Genomic DNA, 215 nt, shown 5'->3' on the forward strand with positions numbered 1-215 from the left:
AACAATCTCTCTTTTTTTGATATAACAAAACTATGAACATAATTTGCACTTGAAATGATTTTAAATCTCCCCCTCAACATTTGCATAAAATTAAATTTGCTCATACACCTTCTCCCTTTTTTTGTTATATCAAAAAGATTAAGAAGAGTAAGTATTAAACACTTAAGCTCAAGAAATAATGGTTAGTAAAATCCATCAAGAATATAAGCATTAAG

Source organism: Theobroma umbraticum, unplaced genomic scaffold (genome assembly GCF_002168275.2).
Source record: "Theobroma umbraticum cultivar Fairchild unplaced genomic scaffold, ASM216827v3 scaffold_20.0, whole genome shotgun sequence".
NCBI classification, from domain to species: Eukaryota; Viridiplantae; Streptophyta; class Magnoliopsida; order Malvales; family Malvaceae; genus Theobroma; species Theobroma umbraticum.